The following is an 11,850-nucleotide window of genomic DNA, read 5'->3' as shown; positions in this document are numbered from 1 at the left end:
GCTGAACAATGTGGGTTTCAGGATTAACATGGATGAGATGGGGGCTTTGGGGTCTCCCTCGAAAGAACAATTATAAAACACACCTCTTGGAGAGACCCAAGGCACTGGGGGTGGGGGTGGGGCGTCTCAAGGCTGAAGAGGAGAGGGTTTTTCTGTGGGAAGGATGCGGTGGGGGAAAGGCCAGACAAGTCTCCCCTTTCCCAAGTGTCGGGGCTCCCAAACTCCCCCTCCCCCACATTAAGAGGGAAGGGCCCGATCACCCATGTTCCAACTGGTTAGAGGAAAATGTCCTTGGTGTTTTCACAACATCGCGTCTCTCCTTGGAAGGAACCTAGAGTTCTAAATCACAGGCATGGGGGAGGGTGGGGAGGAGGATGTGAGGAAAGCATTTCAAAGCCTTGGGGGCTACACCAAGACCTGAATCAGGAGTCTTGGTAGCCCCAGGGCCTGGGTCATGGGGGGCTTGGGTCAGTGAGAGGGGATTCTGATAGGAACAGAAGTCTTCAAAAAACAGTTATTACAACACTTGTTACAGAATGGTCAGGCAGACGTTACTCAGGGGACTGTCACAATAGGTACAGGAACCATAGCAATGGGGTTTTGCAGTAGGGGAGAGAGACTGGGCTCACTCTGACTACAAGGAAAAGGGAATTATCGCCAAGAAGCAAGGGTGGGGTGGGGATGGGAAAGTACTAAGAGGAAACACCAGGGCTCAGGGGATTCTGGCTACGAGAACCTCACAGGATTCCTGCTGAAGGCAGGCCAGGGTGGCCACAAATCACCCAGGGAAGGTGGGTGATGGGAACCCCCTCAGATGTTGAGGGTGACCAGATATCGAGGAGGGGGAATTCTGGAGAAGCTGATTTAGCGGGATTCTTCCTAAATTGGACATGTAGAGACAAACATGGAAGCCCCCAAACCAAGGCCTAGTTGAGAAGAGAGCACGGAAGAGCCCGACGAGAGTTCCAGCCAAGGGAAAATGTCAGTCAGAGGAAAGTGGCCCCAACCCGGAAATCTGGGTGCTCAGAGCTGGAAGGGGCAGCTGAGTGGGATAAAAGCCTGATGGGAACCACATAAGAAGTTGGCGGGCAGAGTCAGGCCTGAGCCACACTTCCCAGCCTCTCCCTGGGCCTCGCGCTCCCCCTCCTTCCCTCCGCAGAACCAGCTTCAGGACCAACTCAGCCCTGGACACAGGGAGGAAAGAGCACTGGGTGTGGACCCAGAAGTCCGGGTCTGAGGGCCAGTCTTGGCTTTGTCAGCTCTGTGGCCTTACAGGATGACCCAAACCCCTCAGAGCCTCAATTGCTTGGAAATAAAGTGAGGAAATATAATAGAGTGAGGCGTGCGGCCTCTGTGAGGTGGTCGCGAGTCTGCAGCCCTGTTCCCCTCAGCTGCTCCTGCCCTGCCAACGAGATGTGCAGACAGGACGACAAGACCCAGTGGTTTGAGGTCTGTCCCGGTGTCCCAGGAGTGGCCGCGGGGAGGTAGCAGTTTCCGTTTCAAGTTCATGAATTGACGCCTTCTGCCACTGGGGTCAGCCACCAGCTTTGCCTGGGGACCCACGGACTTCACGGGTTCACTGCCCCTGGGGCACTCAGGCCTCCTCCAGAGAAAGGCTCTCTTGGGAAGGCGGGTGGACATGGGTCCAGGCAGGATGGCAGAAGCCCCTGGGGTCCCGGGAGGCCTGGGAGGGCCGGAGGGGAGGAAGCGGACGGGGAGCGTCTCTGCCGTCTTCTTCAGCAGGGCAAGGTGCTGGGGCTTTGCGGGACTCTGTTTTCTCCCGTCTGTGGCGCCAGTCTGAGTCTGGCAAATGACCCCTGGAGAGAACCAGGGCAATAAAGTCAGAATAGCTCAGGCACAGGAAAAAGGACACAAAGGCGAACAATGTGGGGAGTGTTCAGCAGGAAGAGATGGGAACAGGGCCGGGGGCCCCGGGCAGGCCTAGGCTCCAGGAGTCTGGAAGTGCATGGGTGACCCAGAGCTCAGGCAGTGCCAGGAGGGGAGGGGGCCTGGGCCCAGAGGTGTAAAAACACTGAGGGAGCAGAGAAAGGGGAAGGCCTGAGAAAAAGGGGTGCAGCCAGAGGAAGGTGCTTCCAGTGTGAAGGGCTGAGGAACAGCTGTCTCCAGAGTCAGGCCTTAGTTTCTGTCTTTTTCTGTTTTAGGGAGCAGAGATTTCTGTCTGTTCAGACCCAAGTTGACGTAGCAAACATTGGGCCCCTGCTGCATACAAGGTCTGGGCTACAAGGGAGTGAGTGATGAAGGAGATATAGTCCCTGCTTCTAGAACCTGGACAACACCCTTCTGCTCCTATCATGGCTCAGGTGAGCTAAGGTTTCTCCTTAAATTCTGCAATCTTTCCTAGCCCTCCCATGGCTCTTTAGGGTAAAATCCGAGCTCCCAGCCAGCATCCAAGGCCTGCCCCGCTGCCTATTTGGGCCTCACCTCCCCCAAATACTCTCGCTCAGAGAGCTACTCGCTCCCAAGTCTCCAGGCCTTTGCTCCCCTTGCTCCCCTTTCTGAAACACCATTTCTTCTCTCCTTCCCCAGTAGGATATTAACTAACCTCTAGGGACTCAGTTCAGGCATTGCCTCCTCTGGGAAGCCCACCCTGCTTTCTCAGTTTGGGGAGCCCCCAAACACCCGCCATGGCATACCTTGAATCATCATAAGGTAATGAGACATTTGCCCCTCTCTCTCCTCCCATCCTCAGCCCCTTGAGGCCACAGTGGAGCTTCTTTATGTCTTTATCCCCGAGACCAAGCTGGGCCTTGCTGAAAGCAGGTTTCCAGAGGGTATTTCCAGGTAAGTGAGCCAAAGAGCTCAGGGTCAGCGACCTGCAGGTGATCTGTGGAGGTGGTAGAATAGAAGAGAGGTATTTCGTCTGTTCTAGGGGGTCCATAAAGTTGGAAATACATGTACCTCAGTGGTTATGATGTAATGCTTTCAAATGGAACGGCACTTCAGATTCGGGTATGTCAGCCAGCAAAGAGGGAGAAAACTCCCCATTCAAATGCTGCCCTCCGGGGCAGGTGCTGAGGTAAGAGGCCCAGCTCTGGGCTGTCTAGAGCCCTGGAGGGGTTTGTGGCCAGGGGGCAGCAATGCGGGACTGTTTCAGGGGGAGGCAGCCTCCCTTGTAAGGGGCCCAATTTTGGTTTGCCTCCCTCATGTTGAGGACAGAAAGCCAATGCAGGGATCGGGGTCAGGGCATTGCTCCTCCTGAAGGACCAGGTTGAGGGTCCCGACCTCAGAGAGGAAGACTATAAGGGGCAGGGGGCAGCGCCTCTTGTCAGCTGTTCCTGAAAGGAGAACGGAGAGGTGGGGAGCAAATGGGAAGCACGGCAAGGCTTAGGCTTGTGTGGGCTGTAGCTTCGTGGCTGCTCCAGAGCTCGGCCCCCAGTCCGGCCTGTGACCTGAGGGCCCCGGGGCCTACTTCCGGGGACACAGGCAGAGCTGAGCCAATGGTTGGGAGACAGTGGTTCTTCCCTAGGTTCAACGGACTCAGGAGGGGGCTGGTGGCCAGGAGTGGCACACTCCGTGGACTGAGGGGCAGGTGGCTAAGTAAAATAGAAGTTAAATTTGAATTTCAGATAAATGAATAATTTTTTTTTAGTTTAAGTATGTCCCAAATATTGCATGGAACGTCCTTAGACTAAAAAAGTATTTGTTCATTTGAAATTCAAATTTAGCTGCACGTCCTGTATTTTTATTTGCCATATAGGGCCATTCTATTTAGGGGTCAGCCTGATCTGAGGGCCAGCATGGCCCACAGACCCCATAACAATAAAACATTTCGAAAACAAACACCAGCCCCGGGGGGGCTTGCTCAGAAAAACAAAACGTGTAACTTCCTGAGAACACATTATTGTCTGAAGGTGGAAGTCTGTGATTTTGAAGGAAAAAACAGTCTTCTGCTGAGGAAGAGTGAGTCACAGGCAAGCTGAAAATGTCTCTGGCTTTGGGGGTAGGGTGGACACCGACCCCTCTTTCTCCCTTCTTTGCATATTCACTCATTCTGCTACCTTCGTCAAGGCCCAGCTGGCCTGGGTGGGCTGGGCTGGGCCCTGACTCTCAGTTTACCAAGAACCCCCACCAACCATGCCACTCCTCGCCTCAGTGGGTCCCTGAGGCCTCTCCTGACTCCGCTGACCCAAACGGGGAGGGTCCCTCTCCTAACTACTGGACCAGCTTTCCCCGTGCCCTTTGGAGGTGGGTGCCGGAGTCCTTGGGTCACAGGCCAGACTGGGGGCCAAGCTTTAGAGTAGCAAGGAGGCCTCTTGGGCAGCAGGCAGGCACCGAGCCAGATGTAGAGAGAGTGTGGTGTGTCCGCAAGGCGGTCTCAACCCTGAGCTCCAGGGCCCAGAACTAGGAGAGGCTGCCTGGGCCTGTTTCCCCATCAGTAGGGGGCTCTATAGGGAGGGACAGTGTCCGTGGCTATGTGACCCGTCCTGGGCTCCAACCCAGGGCTTTGTCTGTCCGCTGAGCGTAGAAAGGGTGTAGCTTCGGCAACTGCATGGCCCCAGGCCCTGGGCAAAGGCTGCCATGGGACAGGCAGAGACGTGGGCCGTGTGGCCAGGCTATGACTGGGCCCGGGAGCCTCCTAGTGTGACCCCCGCCTCCGCCCCAGTCTGGTCCGCATGGGCAGTGGAGGGCCGTGTTAAATCCCAGCACTCCTCTGCTCAAAACCCCAAAGGACACCCATCTCACCCAGAATGAGCACTGAGGCCTGGCAACGGCCCAGCCCTCACTCTGCCCCCCATCGCCGTCGGACTCGGCTCCCAGGAGCCTCCCCTCGCCGATGTTGCTCTTCTTGTCCCGCCCTGAACAAGGAAGACTTCACTCTTGCTTCCTTTTTTCTGGAATGCTCTTCCCCCCCACAAGGCTCACAACCTTCAAATCTTCACTCAAACTTCGCCCCTTCAGACCTCCTGGCCACACTGATTAAGACTGCACCCCCCTCCGACGCGCCAGCACTACCCTCTCTCCGAAGCACGCCTCACGCTCTGGAACTCCCTTAGGGCTGGCCTTATCGTCCATCTCCCTCGTTAGCACACACGCTCGTGAGACGGGATTCACATCTGCTCCCAGGACTGTCACGGCACCCGGCACCTGACGGGTATGGCCCTGGGGGAGGGCCCTGGGGGAACAGGGGAGGTGGGGGCTGGATGTGCCACTGCCCAGGGGAGGAGAGGGACCCAGATGCGTCTTCAGGGTACAGTCCAGCCTCCTGGGGACAATCTGTATGTGCTCACGGCTGTCAGTTCTCCCTCTTCTCCTTTCCAAAGGTGCTGCAAAGGTGGGGCCAGGTCCCCCTGGCATGGAAGGGACACTGAGGTTCCCAGGAGGGAAGCCCGGGCTCCCCCAGAATCGGAACGAGGGGGCAGGGTCACAGGTCAGGGAGTGACCTTTCTAACTTGGGGTCAGTTGTCCAGGCAAACTGCACACAAAGCCAGCCTGCCCCTCTGCAGGAGGCTGTCTGGCCCCACGACATTCCAGGCATTCTTTGGGGTCCTTGTGGCCAGAGGTCTGCGTCTGGGGGGGAAGTAGGGCTTTGTGCAGTGAGGAAGTGTCTGACTGCAGACCCCTTTGTTTGGCTGCCAGCACTGCCTGCCTTCTTCGGGGGCCACTGTCTGGCCCACTTGAGCAGCTGGGGTGAGGGTGGGGGCGGGGCAGGGGTCCCGGGGCTAGTGCCCTGCGGGTGCCCCCTGCCGCCCTGCAGGCACACAGCCCTGATGGGTCCTGCCCGCCCAGCGCTGGCTCAAGCCTGGCCTCAGGCAGTCCAGTAGGGATCTGGTTGAAGGCTCCAAGCTTCTGCCCCTTGTTCCAGAAGTATCACCTAAATGGGATGCAGTTTGGCCTGTTGAGAAAACTCAAACCCAGGGGTCACCCACATGGGTTTGAATCCCAGCACTGCTGCTTACTAAGGAGGTGGCCTTCTCCCAGCGACGTCAGCCTCCAAATCTTAGTTTTCTCATCTGTGAAATGGGCCAGCAAGACTCACCAGGTAATGCAACTGAAAAGAAGTTTCTGGCACATACACCCAATCATTGTGAATCCCATGGCGTTGGGAGGCTCAGAGAGGGAGAGGGGGCTGGAGAAACACATGCCCTGTCCTCAGGGGCTGGGGGGTAGGGAGGCAGCAAGGCTTCGGGGAAGAGGAGAGGGAGACCTGGAACAGCCCCCACCGGACTCCCAGCTGTGAGCTGAGGGAGCGGCCCCCAGGCCAGGGTGCAGGCGTGCTCAGGGGGGATCCCACTCCACCTCATCGTCCTGGATGTCCTGCACAGCCCAGTGTGACTTCAACATCTCCCAGGGCCTCGGAGCTCGGGCAGCAGGGGCAGAAATGCAGGGGCTGCAGGGGTGTCCTGGGCTGGTCCACATGCTCCGGATCCCTGGGCAGCACAGAGGCCGGGCCAGGAAGGAGGTCAGCTTGGGCACCGTCTGTGACTCTGAGATCCCTACACAGGCACAGTGGGGGCCACGAAGGGTGAGGGGCACATAGCCATCACGGGGAAACAGCGTCAACTCAACCACAGGGAGACTAAGTCCGGCCACCTCAGGAAGGGCTCCCTAAGGGAGAGCTTCCAGTCAGCAGCAGGTGAGACAGAGCTGCTGACTGTGGGAGCTGCAGAGTGTCCCCATCCTGGGCAACGGGTCATGTTCAGCCCTGAGGGCTCAGAGCTCCTAGAGATGTGCTAGCTGCATGACTTTGGCAAGTTCATTAAGCTCTTCCTTCATCAGTAAAATAGGAGCCTCATAACCACTACGCCGAGTGGCAATGCCCGGGAAATCGCTAGCCCAGAGCTCTGTCTACAGGTGATGGCTGCTCCCACAAAGCCTTGGCCTGTGAGCCGTGGCTCGGCGTCCAGAGCCCTGTGTGGTCCCAGCTGGTCTCTGGCTCTCTCTGGGCTGCTCTTTCTCCCTCTGTATCCTGAGAAGAGTGACAGAACTTCCTGCTCCGGCCTGCTTGGTGGCCTTGGCTTGTCCCGGGAGGGTCTTGCTTGCAGGAGGAGCTGGGTCAGAGGTCCTACATTCGTCTTCCAGCGCCGTAACTGCTGCTGGTATGAGATTCACCCGAGCCGCACGGCATGCTGGGAGTGTCCCACGGGGCATAGCTGGCCTGCCCACGGCACGGAGCGGGTGCCCACTGCTGCCCATTCTGGGTGTGCCTCAGGCTGCAGATGTCTGCAGGGGTCAAGTCCTGGCAGCCTCCTGAGCGCCCCTGGGTCGGGCGTGGTATGGGCAGGGAGGAACCCTCTCCCAAGATCAGTAATTGTGGAGATGCGGCCGGCGGGGCCAGGGTGTTTGGAGGGATTCCTAGACCGTGTGGCAAGTGGACAGGAATGGCAGGGAGCAGTGTGGTGAGAGCAAGCTGCGGGCCCGGGGAGGCAGCCAAGAGATGTGGGCCACAGGGGAGCGTGCAATATTTGTAGGCCACTAGTGTTCAGGATCCTGACCTGGGTATGGCCTTGCCCCCACTTTAAGCCCCGTGTGCAGCTGGCACTGAGGCCTCTCTGTTGGCTGGCTGAGCCGGTGGGAGAGGCCTGCCCTCCCTCTGGTGTGAAGGTTCAAAAGTGAGCCCCTGTCTGTGGCTGGACACTGCAACCCTATATTTTCCCACAGAGAGCGTTGGCTGCCGCTGGGAAGAGGTGGGAGCTCCCCCAGAGTGAGCTCAAGGCAGGACAAGGTGTGGATATAGGCTGGGGCTGCTGCCACCCCTGTCCTGAGTCCCTAGAGAGCAGGATGGAACTCTGATGGACGGACACAGGTTCCGTGTCTTTGCTTCAGGGTAGCAAGTTTGGACATAGCAGGACATGTTTTAGGACATGTGGCACTTCAGCAACTGTTTCGTGGAAGCCCTGATGGACTCTGCCTTCTGGATCAGAGGTCTCAAACTGAACTGTGCATATGACTGACCTGCAGGGCCAACAGATACACAGATTCCTGGGCCCGACCCCCAGAGCCTCTGGGCGAGCAGGTCCAGGGTGGGGCCCGAGATTCTGCTTTGCCAGCCACCCCCAGTGCTGCTGGTACTGATGCTGCTGACACCCCGACCCCTCGGAGCGGGACCACCGGTCTTTGCTGCTTGGAGAGCTGGGCTCGGCCCAGCAGCTTCTCAAAGATGCAGAACCTTCCCCTCCGCCAGCCTCTGAGGCCATGTCTGCATTTTAATAAGAATCCAGGGGATTCTGGGCACCTGGGTGGCTCAGTCAGTGAAGTGTCTGCCTTCGGTTCAGGTCATGATCCCAGGGTCCTGGGATCAAGTCCCACCTCGGGACTGCTTCTCCCTTGCCAGCCCCTCCTCCCACTCGTCTCTCAATCTCTCCGTCTCTCTCAAATACATAAATAAAATCCAGGTGATTCTGAGGCTCCTTCAAATTCACTGAGCCGTGGGGCAGCACTGGCTACTAGGACTTTCTGTGACGATGAAACGGATCTACGCTCGCCCTGCCCGATGCCACAGACGCAACCCACATTGGACGAACACTTGAAATGTGGTGAGTATGATTCGAAAGAGGGATTTTTAATTTTTACTTTTATTTAACTTTAGTTCATTTAAATTTAAATAACCACAGGTAGCCAGTGGTTTCCATCTGTCAGCGCAGGTCTAGAGTGACCCAGCTCAGAGGGCCCGTAGAGGTTGGCATTGTGTAGACGGGGAAAAGGTTCAGAGAGAGATCAGAATGTGAATCAGGGACAGGGTGGGACCAGAGTCTCTGGGCTCTGAGGCCAATGTTTTCTCCTCCGCATAGCACTGCCACCACGACCCCAGGCCCTGACCCTGCCTCTCTCTCCACCCGGCCCTGGATGCTATCGCTCTGTAGACAGAGGGCTCCCTGGAATCTCAGAAGGCAGCCAGGTGTGAACACTAAGCTTGGCGGTACAGGAGCCTAGCGATGTGTCCACAACCAGTCCCGGCTGGAGCTGTAGAGATGGGCCCGCTGGGAATGGACACAGGGCAGGCTGTGCCCCACCATGGACAAGCAGCCTACGACACACTAGAGCACACGGTGGACTTCGACTGGGGACCACAGTCAGCATTCACCACTGTAAGTGATCAAGATTAAATGAAATCATAGGGGTGGAGCCCTGATCTCATGGGATTCGTGTCCTCATATAAAGACAGACCAGAGAACTTGCCGGCTCTCTCCACCCCTAGAGGATACAGTGAGAAAGTGGGTATCTGCAAGCCGGGAAGAGGGCCCTTACCAGAAACCGGTCCTGCCAGGCCTTGTTCGGGGCAGGCAAAAACGTGAGGAAATAAACCGTGGCCAAGCCACGCCTTCTGCGGTATTTTGTTATGGAACCCCGAGCAGACCAAACACAGGGAAACTGGTTTGACTTTTAAAAGCTAGAGGAGGAAAAATACTAATAATAAAAATAAATAGAAGTTGGAGAACCAGCTACATCTTGTGAGTACTGTTGTCTGCCTCGTCCAGGAAGCTGGGGGACCCTGGGACAGAGCCCATCCTTCCGCTCCACAGTGCAGCAGTGACTGGGCAGGGGGACCCCATCGGCCTCTAACCCCATAGCTGAGAACTTTGCAAGATTCAAAAGGATTTGGGGACCTGATCCTTAATGGCAAGGGTTATCAGTGTGTGGGACAGGGACGTTTCTGGGGGAGCACAAGAGATTTCAAAGGTGGGTGCCATCTTCCTGGAGAGGAGAAAAAGGGGTAGGGAGAGGAATGAGGAAGGGCTTCAGAGAACCCTAAGATCTGGACCCAAGCAGGTCTGGCCTCAAAGCCCATAGTGCTCCCTCAACCCCCCAAACCCTTTCTGAGAGCCTTGTGGGCCCCACTAAAGAGACTGGATTTGATGCCACAGGCCTGGGGTTTGACAGGAGAATTGCAGACAAGCAGGTTTCTGTGATAGTGTTGATGTTCCAGAAAGATCACTTTGCCGTTCGTGTTTACAGTAGACTGTAGGAGAGACTAGGGGTGTAGGACCAATTAAGAGGCAACAGGTGAAAAGTTGAAGGGCTTGGATAGGGTCACTGGCAACGGGGTAGAGAGGAGAAAAAAGAGTAGAGATCAGAAGGAAATGGAATTAGCAGAGCCAATTCCAGAATTCGTTGAACTCCATAGGAAGCATGGAGGAGATAAGGAGGGAGGAGGAGGGCAGAGCTGAAGGTGGTCCCTAGGTTGTGGCTTGGACTCTGGGTACCAATGGCAGGCACCACTCAGAAGGATGAGACACGGCACGGTGCAGGGCAGGGGAGGATGAGCTCAGCTCTAGAAGGACGAGTTTGAGGCCTCTGGGCAGTCAGAGGTGTCCCGAGGGCAGGAGCTGGAGCCCCCAGAGTGCGGGCTGGGGCCCCCAGCGCTGCGCACGTCTGCTGTCTTTAACAGCGTTCACTGGGGTTCCCGGGGGCCCTGCCCGTAGCAAGGGGTGATGTTGTGCAAGCTGACCGCCGTCCTAAGCACCTCTGCGCTCCAGGTGCGCCCGTGTCTGCCGCTTCCAAAGACCCGGGGAGGCGCCCCCTCCCTGTGCCTCTGGCTGCCCCAAGCCTGCCTGGTGCCTCCTGGTCCGGTGGCCGGAAGGAGGGAGGAATGAGGCCAACGCGGCGAGTCCTGGCAGCACAAGTTCTGCCTCTGTAGAAGCCTCTTCAGCACCTCCACGTGCAGTGAAGAGAGACTCTCCACACACAAATAGACTATTTCTGGAACTAGAGAAAGAGCAAAGTGGTGGGGTGTCAAGGACCAAAGGAGAGACAGGCCCGGTTACCAGCAGCCCCAAGGGCTGGAGAGCAGGCCGGCCAGGACCACGGAAGCAGCTCTGCTCCCTGTCAGGGGGGCCTCACCAGGGCCACTGCGGTCCTCCGATGGACTGCCTGAGAGGTGGTGAGCTCCCCGTCAGGCTGGGAGCCCAGGCGGGGCCTGGAGGGCAACCGTGAGAGAGACTGCAAAGGAGCTCCCAGCCTTCAAAAGAGGGCAGGACAAAATCTCTCGCCCCTTATTTTCCCAGATTGAATCATCCTATGAACCTCATTTCTCCAGAGGAGTTGGGAAGCAGTTTCTCCTTTTCACATGCATTTGCCTTCCTCAGGATCCCTCCTTTCCTATCCCAGCCCACCCCCCCCCCCGTGCTAATCAATAACGGCGTTCATGTGCAGTTACCTGCAGGTGTCCCTGCAAGTGAGTCACTGCCAGGTGAGGCCTGCGGCTTAGTGGGTCCATAGGCCAGGGCTTCCAGAACCCTGGTGGGCGTAAGAATGATTGGGGATCGGATCCAGCTGGTCCAGGGCGGGGCCTCAGGTTCTGCATTTATAGCAAGCTCCCAGCTGCCACTGGTCCTGACAGGGGCCGCCCGTGCAGAAACAACGCTGTAGCCGCCAGCGAGAGCCATCCAGATTCTACGACGGGAGTCGGTGGAGGGGTGGGGGGAATGCTAAGAAGGCTCTAGTGCAGGAATCTCAAAAGAATGGACTCTTCTTTCTAGAGCAGAACTAAGTCCATCCCTCCACTCTCCATCTTGGGGGCCTATCCCAGTCCCCCCTGCTTGAGAAGCATGAACCCGCTATAGGAAGATAGCTTCATCATGGCTTTGTGCCACCTCCCCCCAACCCCACCTGTCCCTGCTGAACTGCTTAGGCCTGAAGGGGTTCTTTACTCGATTCGTGGGGCGGCTGGGGCCCCATCGCCACCAGGGGCCAGCCCAGCTGGGACCCTAGACGGGAGCTTTCTTCCTCCCCACCCTCAGCTGGCTGCTAGCCATAAGGGCAGCACACTGCTGGGCCCCTCCCTGGGAACCAAGAGGCCTCAGCCTCTGATCCTTCCCCCTCTGGGCCTCTGTTTCCCCGTCTATAATGGGGGGGGAGGTGAATGAAGGCTCTCTTGGAGGCTCTGCACCT

General features: G+C 57.3%; 1 long non-coding RNA gene across 15 annotated transcripts in view; it reads left to right on the top strand.

Annotated features, from left to right (window-relative positions):
* The window catches only part of LOC103671698, a 27,075-nt gene extending 17,675 nt beyond the window's left edge, over positions 1 to 9,400 (top strand). For 11 of the 15 annotated variants that reach the window (XR_005832762.1, XR_005832757.1, XR_005832759.1 and 8 more), the window contains 4 exons: positions 2,163 to 2,321; positions 4,921 to 5,113; positions 8,355 to 8,495; positions 8,751 to 9,400. This is a non-coding gene — a long non-coding RNA (uncharacterized LOC103671698). Of the gene's footprint in view, positions 1 to 2,162; positions 2,322 to 2,710; positions 2,803 to 4,878; positions 5,114 to 8,354; positions 8,496 to 8,750 lie in introns of all 15 variants that reach the window. The other 4 variants (XR_005832758.1, XR_571017.2, XR_571026.2 and 1 more) reach the window with 4 other exon arrangements.
* Positions 9,401 to 11,850: the final 2,450 nt, after the last annotated feature.

This window comes from Ursus maritimus, unplaced genomic scaffold, assembly GCF_017311325.1.
Source record: "Ursus maritimus isolate PB19 unplaced genomic scaffold, ASM1731132v1 scaffold_6, whole genome shotgun sequence".
In the NCBI taxonomy this organism is placed as follows: Eukaryota; Metazoa; Chordata; class Mammalia; order Carnivora; family Ursidae; genus Ursus; species Ursus maritimus.
The sequence above is the reverse complement of the archived record's forward strand: the minus strand, read 5'-3'. Positions and strand labels throughout refer to the sequence as shown.